This window comes from Schistocerca americana, chromosome X (genome assembly GCF_021461395.2).
Source record: "Schistocerca americana isolate TAMUIC-IGC-003095 chromosome X, iqSchAmer2.1, whole genome shotgun sequence".
Taxonomy (NCBI): Eukaryota; Metazoa; Arthropoda; class Insecta; order Orthoptera; family Acrididae; genus Schistocerca; species Schistocerca americana.
The window spans coordinates 972,405,748-972,430,256 of record NC_060130.1 but is presented as its reverse complement, the minus strand read 5'-3'; the positions used below and the strand labels follow the sequence as shown (position 1 = coordinate 972,430,256).

The window sequence follows — 24,509 nt, the reverse complement described above, 5'->3', positions numbered from 1 at the left end:
CGTCGTTTATCCGCCGGTTCTAATCGACCCAAGTCCGACATTCTCCCCGAATCCCGGAAGCGGCGACCGAACGCGCTTAGCTATCGGGGTGGGTCTAGCAGTTGATTTCTTGATTACTGTTAATTATTTTCTGGGTTAGTTTATGTATGTACCGGTTATCACAACAAAATATTTGCTAGTAATGATAAACAATTCGAAACCTAAGTTGCAAAAATAAATTATAATAGAAACAAGTGGAGTAAAAAGTTGGTTTCATTCCTTTTTGTACGTACACCATAAACATATGGTATCTCAACTAGGAAGCATTCCGCGAAGGAGTAAAGATATCACTCTTCTGTTAACAATGCGACACCCTCGATGAAAATCCCAAATCGAGAATCGTAAATGTGAATTGAACAGATTTATAGTGTGCCTGTGTTACGTACGATACACAGAGGCTACTGGAATAATAAAAGCCACCTAACATACTATTAGATACTTTTCTGTTGTTATTTTTTAGTTTTTAGTCATAGTAAGAAGCGTAATGCAAGAGCTCCAGTAACTCGCCGAAAGCAGTCAGCTATAAATCGGCGAGTCGTATCAGAGGGTAATAAACCTTAATGTCGGCCGGAAGCGAGGCGAGTAACGAGGATTCGGTTGGCTGGGGAAAGAAAGCGCAGTGCTGTCCCACTCGATCTAGTTAAGAATCCCGGGGGAGCGCGCCAGCGACGGCGACGGCGACGGCGACGGCGACCGCTGAAAGGCGTCGCGTGACAGAGAGAAACGACGCCGCGCCGCGCCCGGCCCTTACCAGTATTAGCCGAGTTCCTCCACTTCCTTTCTCCACCAATTTATATACATACGTAATACATGAAGGCCATTAATGTCCTTCAACGTGACGAACGTATTTCAGGAGTATCAATGAAAATTATTCATCAAGCATTCCGCATTATAATCTCTGTCTGATGGTAATTAATAGAAGCTACCCTTAGTTTTTCCCAATCGATTTTCGCAAAGCACTACCAGCAGATAACCGTACCAGTCGGAAGGGAAGGTAAAAACGTGAGAGTACATAGGGTCCAGACTTTAATACTGCTGAAGTGTGTAGGAGCCGTAATAGGGGGAGTTGTAGAGAACGTGAAGCGTATGTGAAGTCGAATAATAGCGACGCGCTTAACTAACGAGAGCTTGTAACAGAAAAGTTATGATATCTTAACTGGTAGGCTCTAGAACAGAAGAAAGACTCCAAGAACCTCTCGAAAGTCTATGTACAGAACTTGAAGAATCGTCTTTCATTGCCCAAACTGCGAATATTCCTCCACCTTCTACGCACTCTCTATTACTAGCGGCGTACATGTGAAGATATAAAGAGGAGGAGAATCGTCACACGCGTACTTTGTACCCCAAGCTGTCCTAGAGTTCTAAAATTTCATGGAGTATCTACGACCTGAATTCTACGACAATATTATTCAAAGTAAGCTGTAGTAACACAAGAATTTCGAGTTCTACGCTTAGCCATCATTAGCTATTATTATGGATATAAGACGCGAATATAGCATTTCATTCACAGTGTAGTAAAACAGAAAAGTAAAAGATTCGAACGAAATAGCTTCATTAGCCCTCAACTTAATCACCGTTGACCACAATACAACGCCAAGTCTCCTTTTGAATTCCACAAAAGCGTGGATACCACACGTATCTGGAAATCCATCTACATAACATTCAGACAGATGCATGTTGCAGCTGAAAGGGCTACCTAACCTACTCAGGATCTAACCAGCAGCATTACGTCGTATGTCTCTCTCGTCACTGTTTGCAGAAAAGATTGGCGACAGCTATGCCTTATTCTGTAATCACTATCCGTGATGCTTCGTGGACGTCAACAATTTTGAACGACTGAGGTGGGAGACAAATCTTCCGATTACTTCTGTCTTTCTTCACGACGGCATTGACATTACTGTACGCTAATCACCAATTCCGGTGGTGTCTACCTCAGATACAGTCGCCAATTTTGTGCGTCTGTTTACTGGATGACACTAACTCAAAAAAATGTTCGAATGTGTGTGAATTCTTAAGGGACCAAAGTGCTGAGGTCATCGGTTCCTAGAGTTACATACTACTTAAACTAAGTTATGCTAAGAACAACACACACACACACATCCATGCCCGAAGGACGACTCGAACCTCCGAAGGGAGGGGGCCGCGAACCGTACATGGCGCCCTAAACCGCGCGGCCACTCCGATCGGTGACGGTAATTATACTGTATCATAACCTCAGATATTTCCATAGCGTCTCGAAACCACCCGAAATTATTAAAACACCATTGCAACATAATGATGCCATCCGTCAACATTCTTGGACGTTTGGAATTAAAGGGGCGCTTCAGTTTAAGCAAGGTGTCCACGTATCGCTGTGAGTTAATTGTGGCACCATGTTCTACAAACCCGATGAGCAGCCGGCATTTGAAGTCAAAGAAAAAGTTCGTTAAAACTTTCCCAGAGCTGGCGTGCCAGTTGTTTCGACTGAACTGCAGAAGATTATCTGAAAAGCCCTAACAGTTTCTCCAAATACTCCCGATTTCCCCCATACGATTTCCACATTTATGGCGTCGTAAATAAAGACATTCGTGGCCGTTGATTTGCTTCCTACGAAGAGGTGCACGCATGAGTGCAATCATGTTTCTGTAGGTAAACGCAACCATTTTTCATGAGAACACTCACAGTCTTGTCGCACAGTCCTATAAATGTACTAACAGTTATGGCGACCTTATTTCCATCTATCTCATTTGACTGCTCCCATAAGCAATCATACAGCCTTCCCCTGCTTAGTCAGATCCACATGCTGTCAAGATCTGACAATATTCTAGTTTCATAACAAGCCTGCCGACCAATAATTAATTGTCGTTGTGCCTTGCCTTGGTTGTCAGATATAGTTGTGGTGTTCCAGCTCGTTCTTCGTATGCTACCTCCAATTCGCGAGTTGCTGCTTCTCACCTATCTTCAACGTCGTTAATGCGAACAGATTCCCTGTAGTAAATCACTTTAACGAACAAGAAAACATCACCCACTTGACCTCATATTTGAAGTAGGAAAAAGCACACAAGCGAGATATTAGCTCCAGTAATCCATCTTGCCCAAAAATTCGGGCCATAATTTTGATAGCACGCAGTTGTAACGTCTGATCGTACAGCTTTCAAACATACACTCCTGGAAATTGAAATAAGAACACCGTGAATTCATTGTCCCAGGAAGGGGAAACTTTATTGACACATTCCTGGGGTCAGATACATCACATGATCACACTGACAGAACCACAGGCACATAGACACAGGCAACAGAGCATGCACAATGTCGGCACTAGTACAGTGTATATCCACCTTTCGCAGCAATGCAGGCTGCTATTCTCCCATGGAGACGATCGTAGAGATGCTGGATGTAGTCCTGTGGAACGGCTTGCCATGCCATTTCCACCTGCCGCCTCAGTTGGACCAGCGTTCGTGCTGGACGTGCAGACCGCGTGAGACGACGCTTCATCCAGTCCCAAACATGCTCAATGGGGGACAGATCCGGAGATCTTGCTGGCCAGGGTAGTTGACTTACACCTTCTAGAGCACGTTGGGTGGCACGGGACACATTCGGACGTGCATTGTCCTGTTGGTACAGCAAGTTCCCTTGCCGGTCTAGGAATGGTAGAACGATGGGTTCGATGACGGTTTGGATGTACCGTGCACTATTCAGTGTCCCCTCGACGATCACCAGTAGTGTACGGCCAGTGTAGGACATCGCTCCCCACACCATGATGCCGGGTGTTGGCCCTGTGTGCCTCGGTCGTATGCAGTCCTGATTGTGGCGCTCACCTGCACGGCGCCAAACACGCATACGACCATCATTGGCACCAAGGCAGAAGCGACTCTCATCGCTGAAGACGACACGTCTCCATTCGTCCCTCCATTCACGCCTGTCGCGACACCACTGGAGGCGGGCTGCACGATGTTGGGGCGTGAGCGGAAGACGGCCTAACGGTGTGCGGGACCGTAGCCCAGCTTTATGGAGACGGTTGTGAATGGTCCTCGCCGATACCCCAGGAGCAACAGTGTCCCTAATTTGCTGGGAAGTGGCGGTGCGGTCCCCTACGGCACTGCGTAGGATCCTACGGTCTTGGCGTGCATCCGTGCGTCGCTGCGGTCCGGTCCCAGGTCGACGGGCACGTGCACCTTCCGCCGACCACTGGCGACAACATCGATGTACTGTGGAGACCTCAGGCCCCACGTGTTGAGCAATTCGGCGGTACGTCCACCCGGCCTCCCGCATGCCCACTATACGCCCTCGCTCAAAGTCCGTCAACTGCACATACGGTTCACGTCCACGCTGTCGTGGCATGCTACCAGTGTTAAAGACTGCGGTGGAGCTCCGTATGCAACGGCAAACTGGCTGACACTGACGGCGGCGGTGCACAAATGCTGCGCAGCTAGCGCCATTCGACGGCCAACACCGCGGTTCCTGGTGTGTCCGCTGTGCCGTGCGTGTGATCATTGCTTGTACAGCCCTCTCGCAGTGTCCGGAGCAAGTATGGTGGGTCTGACACACCGGTGTCAATGTGTTCTTTTTTCCATTTCCAGGAGTGTATGTGCGCACCGGTTGTCACTCGCTCCGCTCCACTGCAGCCGCTTAATGCCCGAACGTAAAATGATATAACGTGGAGTGAGGAAGAAATACGTGAAGTGCGGTTATGACATTGGTGATATGCGTGGTTGAGTGTGTCAAAGAGTACGGTCACTAACCTGTGGCTAGTGCCAGAGACCGCTTGCTTTGAAAATTTTTATGGTGCAACTCACAAATGCAGTGAAAATGAACGAGAAGAATGGGTGTGTCAATAAAGAAGTAGTACAGCTCTATTTACTTACTAATGCCGCTGTTGTGCGCTATTTTCTTTGTGTTTTAAAGGTAGCACTGTTAGAGTGAACTACATGTACAGGAAAAGCGCTATTCTTCAACGTTAGTGCCGCCATTAAATTGTAAATAGAAAATCATAATAAATCTTTATTTGCTTAGGTTTATTCTTTTTGATTTTCAGACGACTATATAGCTGCAGAATATCAATTCGAGAATATTGTAAAATAATACTGTACCCATATGTGCTTGAGGTTGACATATTACTTGCTCATATTAGTTTCTTGCGTAGAATAACTTGTCATCTCGAATGAGATTTCAGAACACGTTGGGTAGATGTGCCCATCTCCCCTGTCCTCTTTTCTCGCCTTCGAAATTCACCGAACACTAGGGCACTGGCTGCCATTCCGCTGTACTGTTCACGCACTATGCGACCCGCAGTGGCGCAGAGCGAGTGACCAACAACCGGTGCGCGCGAAGTTCACAAGTTGTTCAAATGGTTCAAATGGCTCTGAGCACTATGGGACTTAACTTCTGAGGTCATTAGTCCCCTAGAACTTAGAACTACTTATAGCTAACTAACCTAAGGACATCACACATATTCATGCCCGAGGCAGGACTCGAACCTACGACCGATCGGTCGCGCGGTTCCAGACTGTAGCGCCTAGAACCACTGGGCCACCCCGGCCGGCTCAGAAGTTGTACTCTAAAGTCATAACTGCGTACCATAAGAATTATAGAACAAATTTTCGTCTGGGATCGATTTTTGGGGATGGACTGTGAGGCTGATAACGACGGAGGTTCGAGTCCTCCCTCACGCATGGGTGTGTGTGTTTGTCCTTAGGATAATTTAGGTTAAGTAGTGTGTAAGTTTAGGGACTGATGACCTTAGCAGTTAAGTCCCAGAAGATTTCTCACACATCTGAACATTTTTTTGATTTCTGGGGCTGAAATTTTCTTCTTAAAGTAAGAGATCAAGTTGATGACGTTTCCTTCTACGAATTCATCTAATTCGGAAGTCCGTTTCCTGTAGTGTACGTTATAAAATTTAGTTTTATACTAATTGGGGAAAGTAAGCTCCTGCAAGGAAAACTGATGTGCCGGCCGAAGTGGCCGTGCGGTTAAAGGCGCTGCAGTCTGGAACCGCAAGACCGCTACGGTCGCAGGTTCGAATCCTGCCTCGGGCATGGACGTTTGTGATGTCCTTAGGTTAGTTAGGTTTAACTAGTTCTAAGTTCTAGGGGACTAATGACCTCAGAAGTTGAGTCCCATAGTGCTCAGAGCCATTTGAACCATTTGAAAACTGATGTGACGGTTGGATACACATCTCTTATAGTTACTTTCTTTAAACAGTGAACCTTCGAATTAGCTACATGCTTCTTTCTTACGTTATGATTACCTCCAATAACACTGTGATTAACATAAGACACTTAATTTTAAGGCTTCTCCATTTTCATGCTGAAGAGAAAGCGCTCGGTTTTATAACAGCACTTACATCTATTTAGGCGGCCAATACTTGAAAATATAAATGAATGATTTTTAATGAGGGATGATGAGGCCTGACTGCGAGTATCTCCGTGCGCCAATAGACACTCGTAGTTACGGTTCTACAGTTTTTATTAGCTTTTACACAGTCACTTTCTATGACATCGTCATCAACGTGTTTGGTTCAACGTGGTCATCGTCAGATGCCACAATACACAAAAGAAAAGCTTATACTGAGAGCTGCAACAAGTACAAATTTTTTACTAGTTATACTTGTGAGCCAAAAAAAAATGGCTCTGAGCACTATGGGACTTAACTTCTGAGGTCATCAGTCCCTTAGAACTTAGAACTACTTAAACCTAACTAACCTAAGGCCATCACACACATCCATGCCCGAGGCAGGATTCGAACCCGCGACCGTCGCGGTCGCGCGGTTCCAGACTGTAGCATCTAGAACCGCTCGGCCACTCTGGCCGGCTTGTGAGCCAAGTACAGTGCTATTAACATATGGCATCTGGTGAATTGTCGCCTGAGCAGTATGTCCGAAGTCAGGGAATTATACATATACAACTAAATGGACTTTCCCATCCCTAAACGTTGCGCAAGATGCGAACAAACTTATCTCGTGAAAATAATAAAATATGAGAAATACTACAATAAGGTTCAATCAATTATTCTTGATGCATGAAAGCAGTTAAAACAGTAAAACTTATTTGAAACAGATAATCGTTACAATAAAAGAGAGGGAGCAGCAATCCTTATGGCACATACTGTATTTACATCTCCTGATGGTGCTGCACTTCAGGCTGCTAGATGTTTACGCCACTGCACGTAAGCTTAGAGAGGCGACAACTGAATGGACAACCAGGAGGGCACTTTGTTGTTACTGTTCGCTGGCAGACTCCTTCCGGCTGCGAGATGTTTGCGTTATCTGGGCAGATGCTAAGAACTGTAGACGCAGCCCGGCACTCACTCGCAGATAGTCCCCATTATCAGCTGGAGCATGTATTAAGAACTAAACAGATTGTCGTAAATATTACAAAGTGCATAAATTCCAAACTCATTATATTTTATTATTTACGATGATATGTTTATTTGAGGTAGTCACTGAGTCCTACATACATGCTTCAGCTGATGATGTAGCCTCCATGTGAACGAGTGCAACATTGTGGCGTCCGGGCAGCGTCTGCACTTCGTATCATCTACCCAGCTAATATTAACACCCCTGAGCCAGAAGAAGCATGCCAGCGAGCTGCAACAGGGAACTGCCCTTTTCATCCATTCTGCATCGCTCCTTCTAAGCTTATGCGCAGTGGCATAAACATCTAGAAGCCCGAAGTACAGTGCTGTTAGGCACTGGAGATACAGGGTAGTTAGAATTAGTCTCTCGCTGCTTGAGCCAGCGTAGACAGAAAAGTATTTACCGGACGGGTACAAAACATTATAGGCATAATGTTCGGACTCGGCGCTGCAGGATATGCGTTGTTGGTATGGTAGTTTCATGACTTGCCGTTAGGTACTGTTACTGGTATGGCGACTTAGGGTTGAATCATAAGCATCAGTGTGCATTACGGCTGCAGTCACCATGGGTCTGGAAAAGGTGCATAGGGCTTTACTCGTAAAGCCGTTTTATCAAAATAACAGCAGCATTTTCTGCTCTTCGCTAGTACCAATGTATTAAAGGAGTGTAGAGAGGTCCTCTTCCGCACCGGGGTTGAAGAACAATGTTCGAAAGTTGAAATTAACCGTCAATTAGGGAATGGCTCCTGATAGAAGCCGATGGCCAATTGCTCCACAGACTGTTGAAGAATTTACTGTTGCCATGACTGAGAATGCTGAACGCAGTGTGCGGTCTTCAAGCCGTGCTCGAGCTGCGTCTCGATAGCTGAGCATTTCATGGACCACTGTTCGAAATGTGCAACGAACTGTTGTGAAATGGTATTTCCAGTGCTGGCGATATAGACAGTCCTAAAAATGAGCAACGTTTGCAATCTGTAATCTGCACGCAAATAACAATCGTTACCCTCTCATGTGGAAATTAAAATGTGTTTCTTTCAATCATTTGTTAGTTATTTCTCCTTCCCATGTCCTTACAAGTGTTTACGCATAGTTTGATTGTCCTACAATCACTGGTTTATCATGGGGGATCTCTCGAGTAGCGAAAGTTCAATTATAACCACCCTTTTTGTACCATAAAGTTTGCCAGTCTGTCTCTTGTACTTCAAAGACCTCACTCTGTTTTAAATAGGTTTTACTATTTCAATAAAGCTGCATTCTGTTTTCATGTTTTATGACTAACTGATTGAAATATTATTGTCATATTTTATGGTTTTCAGGAGTGAATACGCTCACATCTATCAAAACGACTAGGAAAGGAAAAGTACACTTAGCTTTATATACTGGGTGTAAAATCTGTAAGTGCAGATATTCTACATCTACATCTACATCCATACTCCGCAAGCCACCTGACGGTGTGCGGCGGAGGGTACCCTGGGTACCTCTATCGGTTCTCCCTTCTATTCCGGTCTCGTATTCTTCGTGGAAAGAAGGATTGTCGGTATGCTTCTGTGTGGGCTCTAAACTCTCTGATCTTATCCTCATGGTCTCTTCGCGAGATTTACGTAGGAGGGAGCAATATACTGCTTGACTCTTCGGTGAAGATATGTTCTCGAAACTTTAACAAAAGCCCGTATCGAGCTACTGAGCGTCTCTCCTGCAGTCTTCCACTGGAGTTTATCTATCATCTCCGTAACGCTTTCGCGATTACTAAATGATCCTGTAACGAAGCGCGCTGCTCCCCGTTGGATCTTCTCTATCTCTTCTATCAACCCTATCTGGTACGGATCCCACACAGCTGAGCAGTATTAAAGCAGTGGGCAAACAAACGTACTGTAACCTACTTCCTTTGTTTTCGGATTGCATTTCCTTAGGATTCTTCCAATGAATCTGAGTCCGGCATCTGCTTTACCAACGATCAACTTTATATGATCATTCCATTTTAAATCACTCCTAATGCGTACTCCCAGATAATTTATGGAATTAACTGCTTCCAGTTGCTGACCTGCTATTTTGTAGCTAAATGTTAAGGGATCTATCTTTCTATGTATTCGCAGCACTTAACATTTGTCTACATTGAGATTCAATTGCCATTCCGTGCCCCATGCGTCAATTCGCTGCAGATCCTCTGCATCTCAGTACAATTTTCCACTGTTACAACCTCTCGATACACCACAGCATCATCTGCAAAAAGCCTCAGTGAACTTCTGATGTCATCCACCGGGTCATTTATGTAAATTGTTAATAGCAACGGTCCTACGACACTCCCCTGCGGCACACCTGAAATCACTCTTACTTCGGAAGACTTCTCTCCAATGAGAATGATATGCTGCGTTCTTTTATGTAGGAACTGCTCAGTCCAATCACACAACTGGTCTGATAGTCCATATGCTCTTACTTTGTTCATTGAACGACTGTGGGGAACTGTATCAAACGCCTTGCGGAAGTCAAGAAACACAGCATCTACCTGTGAACCCGTGTCTATGGCCCTCTGAGTCTCGTGGACGAATAGCGCGAGCTGGGTTTCACACGACCGTCTTTTTCGAAACCCATCTTGCTTCCTACAAAAAAAAAATGGTTCAAATGGCTCTGAGCACTATGGGAACATCAATGCTCATTAGTCCCCTAGAACTTAGGGCTACTTAAACCTAACTAACCTAAGGACAGCACACAACACCCAGCCATCACGAGGCAGAGAAAATTCCTGACCCCGCCGGGAATCGAACCCGGGAACCCGGGCGTGGGAAGCGAGAACGCTACCGCACGACCACGAGATTCGGGCTCCTACAGAGTAGATTTCTAGTCTCCAGAAAAGTCATTATACTCGAACATAATACGTGTTCCAAAACTCTACAACTGATCGACGTTAGAGATATAGGTCTATAGTTCTGTACATCCCTTCTTGAAAACGGGGATGACCTGTGCCCTTTTCCAATCCTTTGAAACGCTACGCTCTTCTAGAGACCTACGGTACACCGCTGCAAGAAAGGGGGCAAGTTCCTTCGCGTACCCTGTGTAAAATCGAACTGGTATACCATCAGGTCCAGCGGCCTTTCCTCTTTTGAGCGATTTTAATTGTTTCTCCATCCCTCTGTCGTCTATTTCGAAATCTACCATTTTCTCATCTGTGCGACAATCTAGAGAAGGAACTGCAGTGCAGTCTTCCTCTGTGAAACAGCTTTGGAAAAAGACATTTAGTATTTCGGCCTTTAGTCTGTCATCCTCTGTTTCAGTACCATTTTGGTCACAGAGTGTCTGGACATTTTGTTTTGATCCACATACCGCTTTGACATAAGACCAAAATTTCTTAGGATTTTCTGCCAAGTCAGTACATAGAACTTTACATTCGAATTCATTGAAGGCCTCTCGCATATCCCTCCTCACACTACATTTCGCTTCGCGTAATTTTTGTTTGTCTGCAAGGATTTGGCTATGTTTATGTTTGCTGTGAAGTTCCCTTTGCTTCCGCAGCAATTTTCTAACTCGGTTGTTGTACCACGGTGGCTCTTTTCCATCTCTTACGATCTTGCTTGGCACATACTCATGTAACGGATATTGTACGATGGTTTTGAACTTTGTCCACCGATCCTCAACACTATCTGTACTTGAGACAAAACTTTTGTGTTGAGCCATCAGGTACTCTGTAATCTGCTTTTTGTCACTTTTGCTAAACAGAAATATCTTCCTACCATTTTTAATATTTCTATATACGGCTGAAATCATCGATGCCGTAACCGCTTTATGATCGCTGATTCCCTGTTCTGCGTTAACTGTTTCAAATAGTTCGGGTCTGTTTGTCACCAGAAGGTCTAATATGTTGCCGCCACGAGTCCGTACATGTGGTACATTTGGTATATGTGGTACCTTAATACGTACACATATTAGCGTGTTGGTTGATTTTTCTCAATGTCGAACACACTCTCCACAAATAAGTCACAAACATTACGACCTGATGTTTCCTGCAAGGTCGTTACTATACACAGACCTACTATTCAGGCAAAATAACCATTAACGGCTTGCTCTTGCCACGTTTAATTGGTGCTACTAAGCATCCTTAAACATACGACTTCTAATGGCTATAATTAGTAGTCTGCAAATGACGTAAATGCTGATGTGATGTTGTTCAGTACACCGTCGTCAGTCACCAACAGGAATATCTGTATTTATACCCTTTACGCACTGCATAAAATTTCCTGATTTCCTGTACTATATTTACTTGACAACGCCCACAGGTATGAACCACATGTATGTTGACAGCACATAACTTAGCTCTCAAGAAGACCTAGGAAAACTCTGCTTCAGGTCTTAATGGAAGTTTTTCTTTGCTGTATGGTAGCATCTGAAGATGACCATTGCAGGCCTAAACAGGTCATGATAGTTTCATAAAGGATAACTGTGTTGAAAAACGTGTAATAAGTCTATCACCGTCTCCTTAAACGGAATGTCGGTTTTTACAAGATTTGGTTATGGTGGTTAAGAGTATTCACAGCATGGGTCTAATATATTCTAGGTTACAGCAACTCAGAGGAACAACCTCTGAAGTCAAAAGTCCTCTGGCGTCAACGTTAAGTTGTGCTCAATCACCCACATAAAATCTACCTCCAGAACAAAATAGATAATCCCACCATATTTTCATGTGTATCGTGAACATGTGGGCTATACAAATCCTTCCTAATATTAAATTTGTTTCTTCACGGTATTTCTAGTTCACAGAAATAAATATAGAAAGTGGAAACTCAAAAATGAAAAATCTCACCCCTACCATCAAGACACACTATTCATTGGAATTCGTCCCCCATTGTCACATTGCTACAGTCATTATTTTAACCAGTTAGCGTAAACCTGTCGACACAGTTTAAGAAGTTCACCCAGAAGAATGGCATACACACGAAAGAATTATTAGGTTGTGACCTTTAATTGTAACACAGCTTAAACCCACATAATAATATAACTCAAAGTTAAGTTTAATGCGTTGATCAGGGAGTGTTTTGTCTGTCATTATGTCAAAGACGCTTTAGCACCTCATTTCAGAGGTAAAAATTTTTAATTGGTTTGTGGGATGTGCCCATAGAGCCATCTGAACAGTGGATGATACGGCAATGTGTTTCGACAACTCAGAACATTCATAAGGGCCAAGCTGTACCCTGGTACGAAGTTACATAGTCTTAGACTTGTCATATGACGCCATGCAGATGATTTTAGTGACAGTAATGACGGTACGAAGGCGAGGACAACATATCACACAGTCCCCTGGCTGGAGAAAATCTCCGACCCGGCTGGGAATCGAATCCGTACCTCTCGGTGAGAAATCTGCCGCGCTGAACCTAGGTGAACTACGACATAGTTTCCAGATAGTGCTTAATGCAACATTCTGAGTCTGCTCACAATACGTCCACCAGGCGGTTGGCAGAATGTGTGTGATCATTGTACCTGGATTTGGCTTGTAACCTAATCTACGACCACCAGACGATTTATGGCATGGATTTAGCACATCTGGGCAACTTAACTATGTTCCAAGTACGATGGCGGTCTTAACATGATAAATTTGTAATAATACGGCTGAGATGGTTTTCATTAACCATTAAAATCAGTTGTTTATTGAGTCTCAAGTTTTTATCCACGCCAACATCCATACTCTACAGCTCACCATACGGTGCATAGGGGAATGAGACTTCTGACATAACTAGTCATTCTATTACTGTTCCACTCAAAATATGTACTCCTACGGTCACTTAAGGCAACACTTCCCCAAACATTACGGCGTCATCAGCAAACAGGCGCTAACTGCTGCTCACTCTACCACTAAGTTATAATTAACGCAATGTCATATCTAAGAACGTAATATCAACCCTCCTAAATAAGTTTAATTTTAAAATTATTGTAAAAGGAAAATTACTAATATCTGGTGGCCGAGCGGTTCTAGGCCCTTCAGTCTGGAACCGCGCGACTGCTACGGTCGCAGGTTCGAATCCTGCCTCGGGCATGGATGTGTGTGATCTCTTTAGGTTAGTTAGGTTTAAGTAGTTCGTTCTAGGGGACTGATGACCTCAGATGTTAAGTCCCATAGTGCTCAGATCCATTTGAACCATTTTTACTAGCATCTATTTACTTTCTAAATACACGCAGTATATAAAGAACGTCTGCTCATTTTGAGCAGAGTTTAAATACACAGTTTGAAAGAAAGTGTTATGAATTTCTTTGCAGGTATTACTTTTCCGTATTTTGATGATGTTTTGTGATGTCGTAGTAACTGTTGTATTTTAAGCTAGAAGGTTCATTACAATGTGTATGAAAGTATACCAAATATCGTAAGCGTCGTTCAGAACTTCTTTATATAAACATAAATATGCCCTAACGAATGCCTCCACAATAACGAAAGAAATCTTAAATAATTGGTAGGTTCGCTGTTAGCGGGTCCAGCCATGCTCATATAAAATGGGCGGTGAACAGTAGGCAAAACTAGCTTGTGATTTGCCGCGGAAATACATTTCGAGTGAAATATTTTGTACAGACGTGGCCTTAACAACAATAAAAGCAGCCGTGGATGAAATAAAAGAGCACATTGTTCACAAACATATATGAAGAGAAATGAATTTCAAGCGGTGGAACAGCAATTTGTTATCTTGAACATGAGAGAAAGCTAACGGGCTGTTTCGCTGGACCATAACTGAGGTTATCACTCGTCTATTGTGTTAACTGTTAACTGCCTCGTGCGCTTGTTTCTCCGACATCTCTCTTGTTTTATAAATTACCTTGATTATTCTCTTCCTTTTAATGGAACTTTTACTGTTATTTCATCCGGGAATATCCATTTAAATGTTAGTTTTGGTAGTCTCTTTTTTTGTGTAAAATCTATTTTGTTACATCTACCTTAGTGCAGTTTTTACGAATACATTTTGACAAGACCAGGTACCCAGCTGAGCAAAATACCAATAACCTACCAAGAGAATAGCACGTATTTAGTACTATGTGTAAAGTTAAACTGAAACCGTGTGCAAATATGCAAAATGTTTTCTGCTGCATGTTTGCTTCTCACATTTTGCGTTACCTCGCATACGAATTTCCATAATATAGTACATCACAAACATGCTTAAGGCAGCATCATTGGTATTCTGGTTACGACTTGCAGTAGTGTTTTATACGAACGCCTGGTTCCACTCGGGCGGTAAATGCTTGCATATATATTCACAGGAAATTGCGTTGCAGTAGCGAGGAGTGCGATGTAGATGTAGCGCTGGACGCCCGTCGCGAGTCTTTGGGCCGTAGGTTGCGGCTCTTTTAGCCGTCCTAACTCGGTTAACAACACCAACAGGCACTGTGGCCGCTCTGGAATTAATAAAAATCCTTCCCACGGAGGACCAGAAATTGCTGCTGATTTGCGCAATTCTTGGAAAAGTGTTTTTGATGAAACTCTCGAAACTTGTCAGTCATGTACAGTTCCGCGTTTTCTCTTAATTAAAAACACTCTGAATGGCTTTGGTTCCAGTAATAGGAAAACAAAAAGTTGCCTAAAGAGCAAACAGAAACCCATCGCAAAAATAGCTTTCACACTAATATGTCGGTGTTCATCACTGTCTTGGGGTTTCGCTTCAGGTAATTGAATATTTATCTTTATTTGTAGTGTCTTTACTAAACGGGGAGGACAATAAGTCGCGTACAGTTCGTGATCACAATACAGTGCGTTAATCTGAAGTTTAAGTCTCATAATAAAATAAGGTGACCCATTTTTTGTACTCCGTTCAAACGAGAGAGCCACGTTGGACACCCGAATGGTGGTATTCTAGCCAAGTAAGGCCCGAACGAGAAGATGCAGTTCTAAGACACCAGACTCGCCTAGCCGATGGTGACGATTCTAATCTACATACAGCCAACCAGTTGTGAGTTTTCCATGGTTACCATAAATTGTTTCAAGCAAGTGGCAGGATGCTACCTCTCAAAGGGACACAGGTGATTGCATTCCCCATCCTGAGTTCAAGCACAGTTCCTAAGGATCTCATTGCCATCAGGATGTTAAACCCCCATCTTCTACCTTCCTTCCTATGTGCCAGCATAGAGCTTCTTCCCCTCCCTTACACTTCCGTAGTCGCCGGTAGTAACCTAAACATAACACTGCAATACCCAATCAGACTTCACAGTCATCCACTAAATACAATACAGATGTAACCCCAGGGGTCATATTTACTATGTTAAACCACTTTCCTTAGAAAAGGGATTATCGTCGAATATCACGCATTATTACAGCGGATGGACAGTCCACAGTGCAGAAAATGCTGAGCAATAGCAACTGGCGAACGTCCACAGCATCTCCTCGCAAAAACCACACATAAACATACATGCATACATTCTTCTACATACATACCTGTTCCGTCTTCGCGGGTCATCATCACTGTAACAATCCCACCTGACAGAAACGTTAAGCGGCACTTCCAGTAACATATACTAAATCCTCACGTCAGATAGGCATCTGTCAACTTCGTATTTTTGTACACTTTCGTTAAACGAAAACCAAGTATGAGATGAACACTAGTAAACAATTATATCTTTTGCAAGTCCAACGAGATCACTTAAAATAGATGACATACATGTGAGTTAGGTTATGAAGTGAGTCACATATGAAAATTACCTTCAGCGAAATTGAACTCAAAACAATAGCGGCTAACCAAGGAATTATAGCTGAAGCAGACATAGTCAAGAGTTCCATACAATAAAGAGTTTCATGTGGTAGACCATTTCGTCATCTTCAAGTGTGTCCCTCACGATTAATGTACTACAAAGAGTTGCACTAATTTTTTGTCTCGTAGCGTCACACGAACCATGCAGGTCACTGCCTAGAAAAATGCAGAGTGTGACGATACATCGGTGGATAAAAATGGCGCAGAAAGCGAACTTTACTACTGAAAGTCACGTGAGACCAGAGCCGAACCGATGAACAGTGCCAGAACCGCCTTACACAACAATACATAGTCATAGCTCCATATCAAAAGTTCAAGTCCAGAAAAGCATGGTAAAAGTTAAATTCGAAAATGGACGTGACTGAGGGTTCAGTGACAGTCCTCTTGAAGTGACGTGCTTGCTGTGACACCTGGAGGTGCGGCTGACAAACCTGCTGTGTGCTGCTCCAAGTCCTTTTTCAAATCGCTGGAATCGAGAGATATTAGACAATTGGCTCTAAACTTGATAGAAGCAATACTGGACTCATGTTCATATGACGTATTTTCTTCATGTGTGTTTATACACACATGAACGTTTGGTTGCACTCGTAAAACGTCACAGGACACAGCGGTTAGTGGCAATGGGCAAAGTGCGGCTGGGCTGGTGAATAGTTGTATACTCGTACATTGGAACACCCCGTTAGTAAGGTACGGTTATGTCGAAGCACACATTAGGCAATTGATGGGATAAAATGATATCCTCTAATACGCCTCTACCATCTCTGACTGGTGAAACATAGCAGCACCCATCATCCGATCTCATGCTTGCAGCGCCACTGACCAAGGAGGCACAATGGGTAAGGGGCTCGATTTGCCTTCTGGAGTAGCGGCCGTTCAGATTTGTACGTGGCCTTCCTAAATGCCACGAAGGCTCCTTTTAATAGTACCTGGCCAATATCCTGGTTATTTCAGAGGGTATACTCTGTAACGAGCCTGTCATCGATGTGACGACAGACTACAACTTATGATCTCTACAGCATAGGTAGGCGTGGCATACGATCCTACACATAATACATCACCACAATGTTCCCAAAACTTGGGTGAATCCCACGAGGGACAAGAAGGGTGCCAATGCTGACAGCTGATGTCATTTCTGTAGTGCTTGTTTGTGACCTCGTAGAATGGGGTGTGACCCCCTTTGATCAACCTCCGCGAGCTGTGGTCAATGTTTTTTCAACTAATTGTTTAGAATGTTTGCTCAACACTTATAGCGCCTCGTGTGGTAAAACACTGGCTTTCTTGCGGCAGAACTGCATTTCAAATTCCCGTCCGACGATCGATATTTAGGTCTTACGTCGTTTTTCTACATTACTTGAAAGGATTATGGCGGTCTCTTCCTCAGTCCTTCTTCAATACGAGCTTACGGTCCATCTGTAACGGCCTCGTTGTTCACGGGACGTCAAACATCTGCGTCTTCATCTACATGTATACTCCATAAGACAGCACAAGTTTCAGGAAAGTGTGCCTCATCCGCAAAGGAGACCACGTATAGGATGCTAGTGCCGCCTGTCCTTGAGTACTGCTCCAGTGTTCTGGATCCGCACCAGGTCGGATTAAAGGAAGACATCGAAGTAATTCAGTGTCAGGCTATTAGAATTATTACCGGTAGTTTATAACAACACGTAAGTGTTAGGAATGTGCTTCGGGAACTCAAATGGGAAGCCCCGGAGGTGACGTTCTTCTCCATGAACACTATTGGGAAAACATACAGAACCGGCATCTGAAGCAGCCTGCAGAAATTTCCTAATGCCACCAACGTGCATCTCGCGTAAGGACCACGAAGATAAAATACGAGAAATTATGGCTCATAAGGAGGCATATAGACAGTCGATGTTCTCTCGTTGTGTTTGCTCTAGGAACAGGAAAGGAAATGACTAGTAATGGTACAGGCACCTTCCAAAACCTATGGGGGCTTGTGGAGTATCTATGTAGATCTAGTTGTAGACGGACAGTACCTTGTAGAGCTACTTGTTATTTCCTAGTTATTCGCAAATGGACCGACGAAGTAATGAATGCCTCTAGCTTCCGCACGAAACCTAATTTCACTTACCGACTCTACGCGGCTCTTACGCGAAATGTACATTGGCGTTAACAGACCTGTTCTGCAATCAGCTACAAATGCCGCTACTCTAAACTTTATCACTAGAATATCAGAAAAACACCGTCTTCTTCTTTCCAGCCAACAAGGTTAGAAAGGACCCGTCTTATGCACAAAAGTGGCGGGCTATTACAAAGAGTAGCAGCAGTGAAAAAATTGTTCCAGCGACTCCCATTCGAGTTAGCACTAAAGAGTCCTTGTTAGTAGCTTTTGAGTGCCGCTTCCACCCTTCCCAAGAACGGGCTGCCCTGACGTCACAGCGATGCAGGCAAATTTTAAAACAAATGTCTGTAACTGCATGATCCACACAACAGCAAATTTTACGAAATTATTGGATCACGTATTTATTCACCCATCGTTCACCAAAATAAAGTATACAATATTCACTGGATAATATGGGTACCTACGACCCTTTAACATTGTTGCACCTTATGATGCGGCTTTAAGCGGTGAAACCGGTTGTGTGCCAATAAAACAAGTATTGAACAAGCTGTCAGCGGAATTCTTCATAACACTGTGCTTGTCGATAGCTGCGAAAGCCCAGAATGTAAAATACTTTGTGACCTAGAATAAAAACTATATGTGCAAAGACGCTGTCCTATGGACAAATAATCGCGTGTAACTCACGCAGTAGGCGTCTGCCTAAGGAAATTCGAGAACATTAGAGGACGTACTGCAACACATGACGACGTAATACGAGATCCGCATGATTCTGCTCAACGGTTTTCTGGATGGGCAGCCGATCAGTGAAGAAGGCAGCTCGTTACTGCAGACCTCCGGGCGAACTTCCTTCTCCTGACCTCGCACACCCACACACACCTATACCAAGCGACAGAGAAAAAGAGGGGAGGGGTGTAGGGATGGCGAGAGGCATGGGCAGGCACCAAACGCCAAGGGCGCAGCGAAGAAAAAAGAAAAACTGCCGAGCAGCGTACAACGCTTCCTGGGAAGAACTTAACACATCATTCGCTTCTTGGAGAACGACTGCGGGCTGTTTCTTTTTCATTTACCATGATTAGGATATTTCTTGCAAACCTGGTGTCACGCAGCTTCTACGACGTTTTATCCTCATTTTTCCGCCAAAGACGTACCAAATAACTGATACGAGTAATAAAAGCAGAGCACAAGCTCGCACTTTGTGGAAAATTCCTTGGCTATTACTTATGAGGTGCTAAAGGCCACCTTTAAATGCGATTAAATAGTGAAGCACTAAGAAAAGTGAAGACGTAGTAATAGGCATAAAAATATGAAGCCCAGAGAGTACAGAAGCTGCAAAAAAGGGAAACTGAACCCGAAAGAAAAGAAAAAAAAATGACTCCAGACGTTGTAATTGTAGCACACAGAAAAGAAAAACGGTTATGAAGGTGCCCTGCAAACGGCAGCAGTTAACATAACAACAACAACAACGTTTCGAGCAGTATACCACTAAAAAAAAAGAAAAAAAACTGAAAAGTCTCTCTTACAAGTACTTACAACAATGTACTGTGTACTGATGAAACAAAAACTCATTTTTTATTATTATTATCCGGTGTATATAATGAAGAGGACTGTATCTGAAACTTATGCTGTAGCATTGAGAAAACTCCTTTCATTCAGAATTAAATGAACTTTACTCTAGCTATCAGAAATTATCAGGAAAGATTTCCGTTCTAAATTCTCACCTTTATACGTTTTCCTAAGTGGCATTCAATTTTAATTTCACACATTGCATAGAAAATCATTCCAAGGCGATAATGATTAAAAGATTAACTTTGAACGTCCACATGCCAGTTTAGTCACAGTGAAATTAACTTTTCCTGTGCGTAGAGTAAATTTATTGTAGCTTTACCCTGGAACAAAATAAAGTTATGGCAATTGGTGGTTAGCCGACTTCAGTTTATCGTGATGCACCTGGCTTACTGCAATAAACAAGTAGCCCTACCGAACTTTCTTTCGACTGAAGGGTCTAGTGAATATTATGTAAAAACTGTACGATGGAAGATGATATCAAATTTGGAATTGGCTTTACTTTTGCTACCAGTGGGGAACATAAAGAAGGATAACCAGTGAAGCAGCTGTTATTCTGATAGTTTTAAACCAAATTCACTAATCTGTTAAATAGGGACACCATTTAAAGCATACTATACAAATCTGCACAAATATACATCGAGGCCACAACAGTCAGGGGATAGCGATGTGCACATTTGCAGATACCGGTAGTGTCCCGTACACAAGTCATAAAATTACAGTGCATTGGTGAAGCTGTCATTTGTACCCAAGTGATTCATTTGAACAGTTTTCCGACGTAACTTCTCTGCAAGATGGGAATCAACTGACTTTGTACGCGGAGTGGTAATTGTAGCAAGATGCACAGAAAATTCCATTTCGGAAATAATTAGGGAATTCAGTATTCCGAGATGCACAGTATCAAGAGTGCACCAACTTTCATGTATTACCTCTCACCACGGACAACGCTGTGGCCGACGGCCTTCACTTAACGACTGAGAGCAGCGGCGTTTGCATGGAGTTGTCAGTTCTAGCAAACAATACTGCGTAAAATAATCGCAGTAATGTATGTGGGACGTATGACGAACGTATCCGTTATGATACTACCGTGAAAATCTGCGTTAATGTGCTATGGCATCAGACGACCTACGCGAGTACCTTAGTTAACATCACGAAATCGCCTGAAGTGCCTCTCCCTCGGGTTGTGACCATATCGATTAGACCCTAGAGTACTGGAAAACCGTGGACTGCTCAGATGAGTCCAGATTTCAGATGGTAACAGCTGATGGTAGGATTTGAGTCTCACGCAGAAATTGGAAATTCGAGATTTGGGGTAAGGCCTCACGGGACCAAACTGATGAGGTCATCGGTCCCTAAGCCTACAAACTACGTATCTAACTAAAACTAACTTACGCTATAGACAGCACACACACCCATGCCCGAGGGAGGACTCGAACCTCCGACGGGGGAAGCCGCACGGACCGTGAGTAGGCGCCCAGATCGCGCGGCTACCCCTTGCGGCTTCTCACGCAGACTCCACGAAGCCATATACCCAAAATGTCATCGGGCCACAACTGTTAGCAACAAGCATCTAATCGAACTTTTACGGGACATAATCGCGAGACCAGTTCGTGCACAAAACCCTTCATCGGCAACATGCTCGCAGTTATGGAACAATAGAGGCAGCATGCTCAATATGTCTTAAGGGGCTTGCAACGACTAGTTGAATCCATGCCACGTCGAGCAGCAATAGTACGCCTTGCAAGAAAAAGCTTCCAACACGATATAAGGTACAAAATGACTCTGAGCACCATGGGACTTAACTTCTGAGGTCATCAGTCCCCTAGCACTCAGAACTACTTAAACCTAACTAAGCTAAGGACATCACACACATCCATGCCCGAGGCAGGATTCGAACCTGGGACCGTAGCGGTCGCGCGGTCCAGACTGTCGCGCCTAGAACCAATCAGCCACCACGGCCGGCACGATATTAGGACGTATCCCATGACGTTTGTCACCTCAGTATACTTATTTATCAGGTTATATGTTTTGTACTTTTATCAGTCACTTTACTATTAATTCATACGTCACGAAACCAGTACCTACTCACTATGACCACAGTTAATGAATTTGTTAGGTTACAGAAGCACTGTTAGTAACTTTATCTTAACATAACGGACGAAAATGAAACAGAAAGTGATACAGAGTACATCACTTAATCCCAGGCCTACATTAAAATTAAGTCCGCCACCGGTAGCTGAGTGGTCTGAGCGACAAAATGTTAATCCTAAGGGCCCGGGTTCGATTCCTGGGTTGTTCGGTGATTTTCTCCGCTCAGGGACTGGATGTTGTGTTGTCCTAATCATCATCGTTTCATCCCCATCGACGCCCAAGTCGCCGAAGTGGCGTCAAATTGAAAGACTTGCACCCGGCGAACTGTTTACCCGACGGGAGGCCCTAGTCACACGAAATTTACATTTATATTAAAATGAAACTTAAATAAAAATCGATCAATGCTCATGCAATTCTCAAGTTAATTAAATATGATGTGTAATGTGTGCATCATTATGGGTACAAAACGACTGACACATTGTATTAGCAATGTACTGCTTCATAATCCAACACTGATTTTTGGTTTTTTGTTATTTAACAATAATGCAAAGATAGTACTAAAAAACGAAAGTTCAGTGAGACACAGGGATTCTGTACTACACGTGCTAAGTGTTCATTGAAGTGTTATTTCTCCTGGTAACCTAAAGGCGCTAGATAATAGCTGCTTTCAGAGTAATTAAACAATTGTGTCTCTGGGTGTGAATAGATGAAACGTCCAAGCAAAAAAATTTGATGAAGAAAGAAGTCCAGGGACCTCATTCAGAATGAAACTAACAGATGCTGATTGATTACTCTAGCGTAAATAAAAGAGAACTTCTCAAAAAGAGCAGACTGGTGTAAGGTGAGTAGCAGCTGGAGAAAGAGAAACTGTCATGGGAGAGCAACTGCAAATACTATTTTAGTCTCTTATTTGAGTATTTATAATGTAGCGCAACCCTGTATTTAGAATTTTCCTATATGAAACACCAACAAATGTGAAAGTTTTTTATATCAGAAATTTTCAAACAGGCAGTCCGACCTGACGTACAGCTTAACGTGCTGAGTGCCATCTTGCGGCACAGACACACTTCGACACATTGTCGCAGATTAGCGACTGCTGGTCTGGTACCCCGCAAGCCTGTGTCTAATCTTACTCGGCTTTCCCCACTCTTTTAGGCGAATTATGGTCTCGTCCCCAATCTCTGCCTCAGAAAGTACGACGTACAATCATTTGAAATTTGATAGCAGACACAAAGAAAGTGTACGAGAGTAACAGATAGATTCCTCGTGTGACTTCCATGTCTTTGGCTGATTGTGACGGCAGAAACGGCATTCCATCTCAAAGTTAAATAACATTCAAATGAAATATCTTGAAAACAGTGCTCACGTACGACCGGACAAACGCTAGTAGGAAAGAGAGAGTGTCTCCACATCAACCAGTCGACTGCCACTTCACAGACACCTCCAAGTGGGTACTTCATATTATTTACGTAAATGTTTCTGCATCGTAGTGGCTTTTAATGATTCTTTGTTTGTTGTCTTAGTAGACTGTGGACAACATAAGCGAACTTACGATGGTAGTTATGTCTGAAAGAAGTGGTGTGATAAATCGTTAGATATGAAGTAGTAACTGTAAAATAAATAAATAAATAAATAAAACAAATATTAATTATTTTGTGAAAAGAAACCTTACGTTAAAGTGACACGTTCCACATCATTACGAAATGTCGTATTCATGATCTATGGAACAAGGATTAATGTAATGTAATGATGTTTAAAGACTTGTTACATACAATCAATCAGGGTAACTTTTCACCGTTGAGGATATCTTTGTACCACTTGATGCTTTTGTTTCAAATGGCTACTACTTCATGTACTTGTTATTTTGTACCAAAGGTAACAATTTTAATACTTCTGTGATTTCTAATGAGTATTTCTGTAGTCTTTCCCTCTTCCCCTAAAGACGGTATAACTTTTTACCGATATTAAAACAGAAATTTTGCTCCAAAAGGGCATAGTTAGCCTACATTTTCGTTTTTCCAAGCATTTGCCAACTATACATGTAAAATTTTACAATGTCTGTAGTGATGTCTGTTGTGATGGCTAATTTATCTTGTGACCAGCCTTTTGAAAAAATGGAAAAATGTGGTACAAAGTTACCCCGATTGGCTGTAACATTTCCAAATTTTATCAACAGTCAAAAAGAATATTTCGACTAACTTCTAAGCTAATAACGAAAACTGGGCTTTAAGGCGTATTAGCAAGGAGTGTAATATTAGGAATTACTAGGTGTTATGGCTCGCTGCCTGTGAATTTAAACTCTGTGATATTGAGTTTTAGGTCAAATTGGCAAGGCGCTTGCTGATGTTTGGGAAAACTGCTGTCGGGGGTTAAACCTTCAATGAGCAGGATTATCTTACACCTACAATGATCGGAAGTCTGACAACCTTACTAACGGATCTGTGACTCCGATACACAGTCTGACGAAACTGGTAACTCTTGAGGTAGCAGTACTTCTACAGACAACTACCTCTTATTGGACTGCAACCTTCATTTAAGGCCAAAAGTAGTTTGTGTTGTTGAGAGATTACTGTCAATCCACATTGTAATAACGCACTACCGACATTTCCTATATCTGGGAACCATTGCTAAGATATTGAAGTCACACTTAATGATATATTCATTGCTGGTGAGATTTCTTGTGTCTCTGATCT

The 24,509-nt window shown here is 43.1% G+C and overlaps 1 protein-coding gene across 1 annotated transcript in view; it reads left to right on the top strand.

Annotated features, from left to right (window-relative positions):
- LOC124554855 overlaps positions 1 to 24,509 on the top strand; it is a 1,084,893-nt gene that overhangs the window by 565,143 nt on the left and 495,241 nt on the right. The gene's annotated exons all lie outside the window — the stretch shown is intronic.